This window comes from Penaeus monodon, chromosome 23 (genome assembly GCF_015228065.2).
Source record: "Penaeus monodon isolate SGIC_2016 chromosome 23, NSTDA_Pmon_1, whole genome shotgun sequence".
Taxonomy (NCBI): Eukaryota; Metazoa; Arthropoda; class Malacostraca; order Decapoda; family Penaeidae; genus Penaeus; species Penaeus monodon.
In genome coordinates, this window is record NC_051408.1 from 6,960,098 (window position 1) to 6,960,423 (window position 326).

At 35.3% G+C, this 326-nt stretch overlaps 1 protein-coding gene across 1 annotated transcript in view; it reads right to left on the reverse strand.

The window, feature by feature from the left end:
* The window catches only part of LOC119587749 (non-structural maintenance of chromosomes element 3 homolog), a gene marked incomplete in the record, with an annotated part of 5,151 nt that overhangs the window by 1,571 nt on the left and 3,254 nt on the right, over window positions 1-326 (reverse strand).

The window sequence follows — 326 nt, forward strand, 5'->3', positions numbered from 1 at the left end:
GGTGGTGTGTGGTCAATGAGTCCTGACTTTTTACTTTCTCTATCTGGAAACAAATGGCTAAGAATAAGGAAAATCAAGCTGATAACTCAATAAATCTTATACACAGCATTTGCTATTGGCTTTGGTGACAGATACATACAAAATTTACTGTTGGGAGTTCAATCATATACCAAAATTCCAATGCAAGAATGGGCTGAAAGTTTTTCTTTCTTTCTTTCATTGAGCACCACAAGGATAGGCAGATTTCATAATTGCATAGATCTCAGGTTAAAAAGAGGAAAGAAGTTATTAATCCAGTGATGCCGGGAACATATAATTCCTTCATA